The sequence below is a fragment of the Nycticebus coucang genome, chromosome 9, assembly GCF_027406575.1.
Source record: "Nycticebus coucang isolate mNycCou1 chromosome 9, mNycCou1.pri, whole genome shotgun sequence".
Lineage (NCBI taxonomy): Eukaryota > Metazoa > Chordata > Mammalia > Primates > Lorisidae > Nycticebus > Nycticebus coucang.
Genome location: NC_069788.1, coordinates 80422525 through 80434563, shown reverse-complemented (window position 1 = coordinate 80434563; position 12039 = coordinate 80422525). Strand labels below are relative to the sequence as shown.

General features: G+C 42.5%; 1 protein-coding gene across 4 annotated transcripts in view; it reads right to left on the bottom strand.

Annotated features, from left to right (window-relative positions):
- CDC42BPB (CDC42 binding protein kinase beta) overlaps positions 1-12039 on the bottom strand; it is a 161894-nt gene that overhangs the window by 108548 nt on the left and 41307 nt on the right. The window lies entirely within an intron of this gene.

Here is a 12039-nt window from a genome sequence, read left to right as displayed (position 1 = left end):
CAAATAGAATATAACTACACATTAAAAAAATTATACATTATGATCAAGTAGGCTTTATCCCAGGGATGCAAGGTTGGTTTAACAAACGCAAATCTATAAATGTAATTCACATCAACAGAAGCAAAAACAAAGACCATATGATCCTCTCAATAGATGCAGAAAAAGCACTTGGCAAAATTCAGTATCCTTTTCTAACAAGAACGCTTAAGAAAATAGGCATAGATGAGACTTTTTTTTTTTTTTTTGGACAGAGTCTCATTTTGTCACCCTCGGCAGACAGAGCAACAGCAACAGCAACCTTCACAGTTCACAGCAACCTTCAACTCTTGGGCTTAGGCGATTCTCTTGCCTCAGAGTAGCTGGGACTATAGGTGCCCACCACAGCGCCCAGCTGTTTTTTTGTTGCAGTTTGGCCAGGGCAGGTTTGAACCCGCCACCGTCAGTATATGGGGCCGGCACCTTACTCACTGAGCCACAGGCACCGTCCAGATAGGACATTTCTTAAACTGATTGAAGCCATCTATGACAAACTATCATACTGAGTGGAATGAAACTGAAAGTATTTCTACTTAGAACTGGAACCGACAAGGTTGTCCTTTATCGCCACTACGATTCAACATAGTGCTGGAAGTTCTAGCCAATACAATCAGGTAAGAGAAGGAAATAAAGGGCATGCAAATGGAGGCAGAGGAGGTCAAACTTTTGCTCTTGGCTGATGATATGGTCTCAGAAAACCCCAGGGACTCAACTACAAAACTCCTAGAAGTGATCAAGAAATATAATAACTGTCTCAAGGTATAAAATCAATGTCCATAAATCAGTATTCTTTGTATATGCCAGTTAACAGTCAAGTTGAGAAGCAAAACAAGGACATAATACCCTTCACCATAGCTTTAAAGAAAATGAAGTACCTGGGGATATACCTAACAAAGGAGATGAAGGATTTTACAAAGAGAATTATGAAATCCTAAGAAAATAAATAGCAGGAGACATTAACAAATGGAAGAATATACTATGCTCTTGGCTGAGAAGAATCAACATTGTTAAAATGTCAATACTACCCAAAGCAATCTACAGATTTAATGCAATCCCCATTAAAACAGCAACATCATACTTTGAAGAACTTGAAAAAAATAGTTTTGTTTTGTATGGAATCAGAAAACAACCCATATAGCTAAGGCAATTCTTAGTAATAAAAACAAAGCTGGAGATATCACTCTACCAGACTAGGTTGTATTATAAGTCCATAGTAATCAAAACAACATGGTATTGGCATAAAAATAGAGACATAGGGAGAGGGAGACAAGATGGCGGACTGAAGCCAGCTTTCAACAGAGGCTCCCGTCCAGAAGGAGAGTTAAGGGACAGGAATTTAGTAAGTATCCTGGTGGACTTGAGCCTCACCAAGAGAGAAGGTTGAAGAACGCACATCAACACCGCTGAGGCAAGTTGTGATCACAAGGACGCAAACAAAAGGTACAAAATCCACCACCAAGTGGACGGGAGTCTCCCTCCCCCATGAGACCAGCTCAAGAGCCCCACAATTAAACAAGCGGGCAGAAATTAAAGGCCCTCCCACTACACTCCACGGGAGAGACCTTCTAAAAACTGGACCTACCTCCCCTACTGGGGTGTCGTGGTGTTCTCCTGCCAGGCATAAAACTGAATAAAACTTTGGGAATCCTTCGCCGGCAACCCATCCGGTGCTCCCCTCCCGCCCACTGAGGTCTGGAGGCCTGTCCCCTAGGAGTTCGGATCCTTGGGTGATTTCTCAAGGGGAGTGGACAGTCCCCGAGTTGCGACTGGTCAGCATTGACTCTGAGGCGTGCGAGTGAGGAGAGGGCACCGGGCTGAGGGGGAGTCACGCCTCGCGGCACTTCCCTGCGGTGCAGTGCACCACCCCCCCCCACCCCTGGCAACATTACGGGGCACAAGACTGAATAAGACTCTAGCTTCCCCGCTGAGAGCTGAGAGCCCCTACTCTCACTCGGGGTCTGAGGGCCTATCCCCCAGGAGTTCGGATCCTTGGGTGATTTCTCGAGGGGAGTGCACAGTGCCTGAGCTGCGTCAGGTCAGTGCTGACTCTGGGACACGTGAGCGAGGAGAGGGCACGCTGCTGAGGGGAAATCAAGCCTTGGCGGCACTTCCCTGCGGTGCAGTGCAGGAGCCCTCCCCGGGCCGTAGTGTTGCATAAAACTGAATGAAACCCTAGCTTTCCCCCCCCACTCCCAATCGGGGTCTGGGGGCCCATCCCACAAGAGTTCTGATTCTTGGGGGATCTCTTGAGGGGTGTGGACCCAGCACAAACTGCGGCCGCTCAGTGCTGACTCTGGGGCGCGGGACAGAGGAGAAAAGGGTCGCCTGAGTGCCCACACCAGAGCAGCAGTTCCCTGGAGGTAGATCAACAGCCGACGGCAGAACGCTCACTTCTGGATATTCTGAGGCCACACCCCCTGTCTCCCTGGGCAACCAGAGGAGGCCACCGGTGAGCGGGGGATTTCCTGACACCGCTCACAAACCCGGGAAGCTTCCAGGGCGGGGCCGACCCAGAGAGGTGTTCGTACGCAAATCTCCAGCAGCAAAGACGTTTGAACTCAAAACAGCCCGTCTTCTGTAGGCGATTTCAACAGGAACAGAGACAGAACCCCGCAAAGTTGTCTGTTCTGTTCTGTTCTGTTAGCAGCATCCATCAGGGACGGGGCTAAGCCTGAGTGAACACCTCCTTCCCATCACCTGCATCAAACACTCAAAGATGTCAGGCCCCATCTCCTCCTCATAGATAGCGGCAGTCTGCGGGGGCCTGGCAGACTTCCTTGCGATTCAGGCAGGTGCAAACCCCTGGAGTGTCTGTTCACTGCAGGCAACTGGGTTAGCCATCTGCAGAGATACCAGTGACTGGGTCCGACGGAGGGGCAAAGTGGGGAAGGAGACGTCAACCTTCCCAGACTGCTGTTTGCTGGGTGGCTCCTCCTGACTCCATGCTGCACTGGGGTGAGCCGTGTCAGAGGAGTTACCAGGCCCCTGTGATCCAGTTCCCAGAGACCTCTTGAACTCTCCCACCCGAGACAAGTGCCGATTGAGACAGTTGATTTGGACCTTTTGAACTGGGCTAATAGACTGAGGACTTTTCAGGCGGTGCCCTGGGTGTGCGATTGTAGGAAGGTTTGATTCTCCTTTTCCAACTGGGGCCACAGGTGGGCAGGCGGGGTGACTTAATTGCTGATTTTTCCACACAGCTGAGACTTCAAGCCAGAGTAGAAGTTGCAATAGGATTGAACAGAAACCAGCTGAAAACAAGACAGAACCACTTTGCTCCACCACACCAGACAGGGCCCCAGTTTCTCAGGCCACAACACTGTACGGGCCCTCGATAAAACCCCAGGGGAAAAACCAAAGGGAGTAAAATAACCATGGGGCGGAATCAGCGGAAAAACTCTGGTAACATGAATAACCAGAATAGATCAACCCCCCCAAGAAAAGATACGGCAGATGTGATTGAAGATCCCATTCATAAACAACTGGCTGAGATGTCAGAAATCGAATTCAGAATTTGGATTGCAGACAAGATTAATAAAATGGAATTAGGAATTCGAGGAGAAATTCAAAAATTGTCTCAAGAATTTAACGAATTTAAAGACAAAACCACCAAAAACTTAGACACACTGAAGCAAGAACTTACAGCCCTCAAAGATATGAAAAATACAGTAGAATCCCTCAGTAACAGAATGGAGCAAGCAGAAGAAAGGATTTCTGACATTGAAGATAAAGTCTTCGAACGCTCCCAATCTCTCAAAGAGGAAGAGAAATGGAGAGCAAAAACGGATCACTCACTCAGAGAACTCTCAGATAATTCGAAAAAAAGCAACATAAGGATTATAGGAATTTCTGAGAACGATGAAGTGGCCTCCGAGGGCACAGAGGCCCTTCTGCATGAAATTATGAAAGAAAATTTTCCAGACATGCCTAGAGAATCTGAAATTCAGATAGCAGACAGCTTCAGAACCCCAGCATGATTCAACCCCAATAAGTCATCCCCCAGACATATCATAATTAGCTTCACTAAAGTTAACATGAAAGAGAAGATTCTTAAAGCAGCCCGGCGAAAGAAAACTATAACGTACAAAGGTAAGAATATTAGAATAACTGCAGATCTCTCTGCTGAAACTTTTCAAGCCAGAAGAGGCTGGTCATCAACTTTTAATCTCCTAAAGCAAAAAAACTTTCAACCCAGGATCTTGTATCCAGCTAAACTGAGTTTCATCTATGATGGAGAAATTAAATACTTCAATGACATTCATATGTTGAAAAATTTGCCATAAGTAAACCAGCTCTTCAGGATGTTCTCAGACCTATCCTCCACAATGACCAACCCAATCCTATACCACAAAAGTAAACTCACTCAGAAACTTCGGATCAAACTCCAACTTCCACACTGGCGAAAGGATTAAAAATGTCCACTGGACCTTTGAAAAACTCGATACCCAAAAGCCAAGACATTACTCAGAAATAAAAACAAAACAGGAGGAATCACACTACCAGACCTTAGACTTTACTACAAATCGATAGTGATCAAAACAGCATGGTATTGGCACAAAAACAGAGAAGTAGATATCTGGAACAGAATAGAGAACCAAGAGACGAATCCAGCTACTTACCGCTATTTGATTTTTGACAAGCCAATTAAAAACATTCAGTGGGGAAAAGATTCCCTATTTAACAAATGGTGCTGGGTGAACTGGCTGGCAACCTGCAGAAGACTGAAATTGGACCCACACCTTTCACCATTAACTAAGATAGACTCTCATTGGATTAAAGATTTAAACTTAAGACATGAAACTGTAAAAATACTAGAGGAGAATGCAGGGAAAACCCTTGAAGAAATTGGTCTGGGTGAGTATTTCATGAGGAGAACCCCCCGGGCAATTGAAGCAGCTTCAAAAATACACTACTGGGACTTGATCAAACTAAAAAGCTTCTGCACAGCTAAGAACACAGTAAGCAGAGCAAGCAGACAGCCCTCAGAATGGGAGAAGATATTTGCAGGTTATGTCTCTGACAAAGGTTTAATAACCAGAATCCACAGAGAACTCAAACGCATCAGCAAGAAAAAAACAAGGGATCCCATCGCAGGCTGGGCAAGGGATTTGAAGAGAAACTTCTCTGAAGAAGACAAGCGCATGGCCTTCAGACATATGAAAAAATGCTCATCATCTTTAATCATCAGAGAAATGCAAATCAAAACTACTTTGAGATATCATCTAACTCCAATGAGACTAGCCTATATCACAAAATCTCAAGACCAGAGATGTTAGCGTGGATGCGGAGAAAAGGGAACACTTCTGCACTGCTGGTGGGAATGCAAATTAATACATTCCTTTTGGAAAGATATATGGATATTAATACATTCCTTTTGGAAAGATATTTGGAGAACACTCAGAGATCTAAAAATAGATCTGCCATTCAATCCTGTAATTCCTCTGCTGGGCATATACCCAGAAGACCAAAAATCACAACATAACAAAGATATTTGTACCAGAATGTTTATTGCAGCCCAATTCATAATAGCTAAGTCATGGAAAAAGCCCAAGTGCCCATCGATCCACGAATGGATTAATAAATTGTGGTATATGTATACCATGGAATTCTATGCAGCCTTAAAGAAAGATGGAGACTTTACCTCTTTCATGTTTACATGGATGGAGCTGGAACATATTCTTCTTAGTAAAGTATCCCAAGAATGGAAGAAAAAGTACCCAATGTACACAGCCCTACTATGAAACTAATTTTGGACTCTCACATGAAAGCTATAACCCAGCTACAACTTAACAATAGGGGGAAGTGGGAAAGGGGGGGGTGGGTAGAGGGAGGGGGATCGGTGGGATCACACCTGTGGTGCATATTACAGGGGTATTTGCGAAACTTGGTAAATGTAGAATGTAAAGGTTTTGGCACAGTAACTGAGATAACGCCGGAAAGGCTATGTTAACCGCTGTGATAAAAATGTGTCAAATGGTTTATGAAGCGAGTGTATGAGGCCCCATGATCATATCAATGTATACAGTTATGATTTAATAATAAAAAAAAAGAGACATAGACACATGGAACAGAATAGAAAACCTAGAGATGAAACCACCCTCTTATCACTATCTGATCTTTGATAAACCAAACAAAAGCATACACTGGAGAAAAGATTCCCTATTGAATAAATGGTGCTGGGGGAACTGGATAACCACATGTAAAAGACTGAAACTGGACCCACATCTCTTGCCACTTAGAAAAATTGACTCAAGATGGATAAAAGATTCAAATCTAAGACACGAAATGATAAAAATCCTAGAAGAAAGCATGGAGAAAACTTCTGATAATGTCAGCCTGGGGAAAGATTTTATGAAGCAGACTTCTGCGGTTATTTCAACAGCAAAAAACATAAACAAATGTGACTTAATTAAGCTGAAAAGCTTTTGCACAGCTAAGGACATAAAAATTAAAGTAAATAGACAACCTTCAGAATGGGAAAAGATACTTGCATGTTACAAATCTGAAAGGATTGATGTCCAAAATCTACAGAGAACTCATATTAATCAACAAAAAAAGGGCAAATAATCCGATCTATTACTGGGCAAGATACATGAACAGAACCTTCTCTGAAGAAGACAGACAAATGGCAAACAAACATATGAAAAAATGCTCATCAGCCCTAATCATCAGAGAAATGCAAATCAAAACACCCTAAGAGATCATCTAACCCCAGTGAGAACAGACCACATCACAAAGTCCCAAAGCTGCAGATGCTGGTCTAGTTGTGAAAGGAAGGGAACATTTTTACACTGTTGATGGGATTGCAAACTAATACAGACTCTTTGGAAAGAAGTATGGAGAATCTTCAAAGAACTCTTAAGACTTTCCATTTGATCCCATAATCCCCTTACTAAGTAATGGGTAGCCAGAAGAAAAAAAATCATTCTATCATAAGGACATTTGCACTAGATTATTTATCACAGCTCAATATACAATTGCCAAGATGTGGAAACAACCCAAATGCCCATCAACCCATGAATAGATTAATAAACTGTGGTATATGTATACTACAGAATATTATTCAACTATAAAAAAGACGGAAACTTTACATATTTTGTATTAAACTAGATAGAGTTGGAGAACATTCTCTTTAGTAAAGTATCACAAGAATGGGAAAGCAAGTATGCAATGCACTCAACACTAATACAAACCCAGAAGATAAGCTGATAAATGCCACACAAGAGAAAAACACAATTTAATTCAAGTTGGGGGAGGGGGGAGAAGGAAAAAGGTATAGGGGAGGAGGGGGAATTAGGGTACTGCTACCTAATGGGCATAATGTAAAAGTATATGGCACACCTCCTGGGTGTGGGACGCAGTTACAACAGGGACTTCACCTAACCAATGCAAACATAGTAACCTAATCATATGGACCCTCATATTAATCTGAAATTTTTTTACAAAAGAAATTTTTCCATCTCCTGGTCTAAGCCAAGGTTCACCTACTGAGAGAGGACCTGTTTCTTGCCTGAATGAGCCCTGAGCTCCATCTGTCTGCACAGCAGTAGTCACAGGGCAACTAGAGAACAGGAGACATTCTCTAAGACAGTGCCATTTTCAGAAGTGCCAGTGGTCTTCCTGGATAGCTACATGGTGTCTCTGAAGTGACATCTAGCAACCATGTGCCTTACACTGCTGAATACATCTTCCTCACATTCTCTTTGAGATTAATTCTACCATTATCCACATCTTACAGATAAGAAAACTAAGCCAGGTCTTTTAGACAGTAAACTAGGTTGAATAGGCCTCCCTCCATCCCCAACAAATTCTTGTCGACCCAGAACTTGTGCCTGTGACCATGACCTTATTGAAAACAGGGTCTTTATGGAGATAACCAAGTTAAGATGAGGTCGCATACTCTGTGCTTAGAGTGCAAGAAGACTGGTGTCCTTTTAAAAAAGAGAATTTGGATACAGAGACAGAAGGGGAAAAAAGCTATGTAAAGATGGAGGCAGAGACTAGAATGGTGCAGCCATGGGGTAAGGAACACCAAGCAATGCCAGCAACCTCTGAAAGCTAAAGGGAAAGTAAGGTTCTACCTTCAGAGGGAATGTGGCTAGCCTTGACTTTGGACTTCAGTGACAGAAACTGTGAGAGAAAAAAGTCAATTGTTTTAAGTCCCTTAGTCTGTGGTAATTTGTTACAAGAACCCCCAGGAAGCTCTACAGAGAGGTTAGACAATTTCTTCTCAGAAACACAGACCATGTGGTAGGGCCAGGACCTGAGCTCACACAGTCTGACTCTGAAAGCAGCACTCTCCTGGCCTTCCCGCATCCTGCCCACAGACTGCATCCTTTAAGTTAATTATATACCTTACATTTATTTTTATTTTCATCTACAAGCCCAAATCCATATATTTTATGGTAACTTTTATTGTTCGCTAAGACTCTTTTTCAAATTCTCCATTACCACAGTTTTACAAAAATGTTACCATTGGGGAAACTGACAAAAGTATACAAGGGATTTCTGTGCTATTTTTCACTAATACAAAAGTATCTCTAACTGGCTCCAAAAAATGTGCAATCTGACACTTCCTGGGCTTCTAATTGAGTTTCATATTATTAATCTAATTCTGTTTTTCCCCCTGCCTCTTTTCCCCCTTAAATAGTTGCTCAATACCACTAAAGCTTGATCACCACGGTTCACTGACCCAAGTAACAATAGGGAGAGCAACAGAAGGTTCCTATGTCTATCAGATAGTGAATTATGAACTCTGGTCCCACTATCACTATAAATGCTTACCAGCACATAGATTAGGGAAGAGACCAAACAAGGCCTGATCTTTTTTTAAAGGCCAGCCTAAAGAAAACTCTTGAGCTACAACTTAAAAAAAGGTCATCTGTAGTTCATCTTTATTTCTTTCAAATATCATCGAAAATAACCCTTCCCAAATTCCTAACAGAAACAGTCCTTTTAAACAGCTACTGAAGATAGCCACCTCTTGGTATCTTTTGGAAGAAGCAAATGGTGCCTTTCCTTTGACTGTGGGGGGGAAAAATTAGAAACCTGATTACTTCACTACCAGAAGAATGAATTTGGGAAAGGAAAGGATGCCAACCAGTTACACATAACTATGCCACACACCATATCCAAGCACATACACATTGGTGGGGGTAAAACACCACATCCCAGACTCTTCTACAATAACCCCAAAGACTCACAGCCACTGTTTTAACTGTACAAACAAAGTAGCCCATTCATGGAAATCAAAGAAAATTCCACCCATAATTATACATGAACCAATTTAATTTTCCATGTTTCCATTCCACAGATGCAGTCAATGTTTACAATTTTTTATTTGTGGAGAGAGGGTTTCACTTTGTTGCTTAGGCAAGAGGGCAGTTTCATGAAAATAGCTCACTGCAGCCTTGAACTCCTGGCCTTAAGCTATCCTCTTGCCACAGCCTCCCAAGTAGCTGGGACCACAGGCATGTATCACTATGCTCAATTAATTTTTGTATTTTTTGTGGAGACAGGTCTTACTATTTTCCTCTGGCTGATCTTGCTCAAATTCCCCACCTCAAGTGAGACTCCTGCCTCAGACTCCCAAAGTGCTAGGATTATAGGCATGAGCCACCTCACCTAGCTGGAAAGGATGACTTCAGAGTGAAATCTGGCATATACTACCTAAGCAAGTGCTCAGAGTGCACATCATCAATAATTAGCACAGTGAAACCATGTGCCATCCGATAGAACATGAGAAGGAAAACTCAGCAACACTTTGGTAATTCTCCTGCCAAAGACAAATAACCTAAGGAAATTTGAGCAACAGGTTGGGTGTGGTGGCTCACACCTATAATCCCAGCACTTAGGGAAGCCAAGGCTGATGGCCCCTTTGAGCCCAGGAGCTCAGGACAGTCTAAGCCAGGCATCCTCAAACTGCGGCCTGCGGGCCACAGGAAGTGGTGTGAATGGTATTTGTTCCCGTTTTGTTTTTTACTTCAAAATAAGATGTGTGCAGTGTGCACAGGAATTTGTTCATAGTTTTTTTTTTAACTATAGTCCGGCCCTCCAACGGTCTGAGGGACAGTGAATTGGCCAGTTTAAAAAGTTTGAGGACGTCTGGTCTAAGCCATATAGCAAGACTCTGTATCTACCCCCGCACCCCAAAAAGAAAAAGAAATTAGCCAGATGTGGCAGCACGCTCTTGTAGTCCCAGCTACTTGGATAGTTTAATTAAACCCAGAAGTTCGAAATTACACTAAGCTATGATTGTACCACTCCACTCCAGCCTGGGTGAAAGAGGAAGACCTTATCTCTAAGAAAATTTGGGACGGGGGTGGGGTGGGGTGGGGGTGGGGGTGGACATCAGGTCAACCTAAATTGAAGGAACAGTCTGCAAAATGACAAAAAGTTTGCAGGTAATGAAAGTCAAGGAAAGACTAAGGAATTGATCATGCAAAAGGGAAGTGCACTAGATCCTTTCGCTGCAAAGGGGAGTATTAGAAAATTAGTGACATTTCACTGGAAATTTGAGATTAGATGGTAGCAACGTATCAACCTTAAATTCCAGATTTGAAGGTTAAATCGTGGTTATGTAGAATATCCCTATTTTTAGGAAATGCACAATAAAGTATTCAAGGGCTATGGGAAGTAACTTACTCTCAATAGCTGGGGGAAGAGAGTTCTTGTTCTATTATTTGCAACTTTTCTGTAAGTTTGAAATTGTTTGAAATAAGTTTTTAAACACCTTTTAGAGCTGGGCATGGTGACTCATGCCTGTAAACTCAGCAACTCAAGAGGATGAGATAGAAGGATCAATTAAAGCCAATACTGAAGAGACCAGCTTGGGTAGCATAGTGAAATCTTGCCTCTATACAAAATTTAAAAATTAGCTGAGTACGGCGGTGTATGCCTCTAGTCACACCTACTGGGGAAACTAAGGTGGGATCACTTGAATCCATGGGTTTGAGACCATAGTGAGCTATGACAGCATCATTATACTTCAGCCTAGGAAGCAGTGTGAGACTCTATCTTTGAAAAAAAGTAATAATAGAGGATCATTTGCTGCTATTTGGAAAATGGGCTATAAGAGGGGCAAATCTAGAAGTAGGGAGAGGCCAGTAGGTACGAGTACAACCACCACCACCCTCAAGAGATAACAACGGTGGCTTAGAAGCTGATGATGGTGGTGGCTATGGAGCCAAGGAGAAAGAGGCTATATCCAGGATATGCTGTGGCAGGAGATGAAGAAAGGAAGGATTCCAGAACCTGTGCCAGGTTTCTAGTAAGTAGGGTGCTAAAGTGGGAAAGGCTGAAGAGTTGCAGGTTGGAAAGGAGGAGTGAAGGGATGGAATACAGTGACATCACAATTCCTGCTACAGAGCTTGTGAAAATGAACAAACCAAACTGATTTTTCTTGCAGTAATCTACTGCTGTCTTGTATTTAAAAAAAAAAAAAATGATCACTTTAGACCACCAGCTGCCATGGGTAAAGAAGAGGGGAGGGTAGGAAGAAAAAACCCAGTTTGTCCAGAAACTGGAAATAGTGCTTCCCAAGGGGTGCAGGGCATTTATATTTGCATTTTTAAGCCATTTTTGTCTGCCAACGTTGCTTCATTGACTTAGTAGTAATCTAGGGCTTTTGGAGGACCACATGTGGCCTTGAGTCTATAGATACCCAATCCCTGATCTACAACCCAGGATGCTCTTTAGAATACAAAATGTTACAGACAAAATTTTATAGATTTTATCCAGTGGGGTACAATATAGCTGTCACACATTCTTAAACCCATTCAGATGCAAAGCAAAACCAAAACCAAAATGACCAAAATGCCATTAGGGATTCATTTTAAATACCATTTACACTACATCTCTTAGAAGACAGACATTATGGAGTTTAAAGAAAAATCATCAGCTATAATGACTGAAAGAATGTTTGACTCTCATGGTGATAATGAACTCATCATAGATTTAAGTAAACCAAACATACATGAAATAAGACCAACTATTTTAAATATT